Source organism: Danio aesculapii, chromosome 21 (genome assembly GCF_903798145.1).
Source record: "Danio aesculapii chromosome 21, fDanAes4.1, whole genome shotgun sequence".
NCBI lineage: Eukaryota > Metazoa > Chordata > Actinopteri > Cypriniformes > Danionidae > Danio > Danio aesculapii.
The window spans coordinates 11026785-11027227 of NC_079455.1; positions in this window are offsets into that span (position 1 = coordinate 11026785).

Genomic DNA, 443 nt, shown 5'->3' on the forward strand with positions numbered 1-443 from the left:
CTGAAAATGGACCCAATTTGAATCAGGATTTCAAAAGATAGGAACAAGATACAGCTTAATGGTTTACATCTTTGGAAAGCTGAGGGAAATTGGAATAAAATGATGTACATTATGTCATTGTACCATTAAAATCTCTTAAAGTTATGAATAAATTACTACCATCCAAAAAAATGCAGTCTTAATACCCAAATTTGGACCCAATTTGAATATTAATTTCAAAAGATAGGAACAAGATACAGCTTAATGGTTTACATCTTTGGAAAGCTGAGGGTACATGGAGTACAATGGTGTCATTTAATTCATTTTGGCACAATAACTGCCAGAGTTATGAATATTTTACTACTGTACAATTATGTGCTTCATGTAAATCACTGAAAATGGACCCAATTTGAATATTAATTTCAAAAGATAGGAACAAGATACAGCTTCATGCCATACATTGT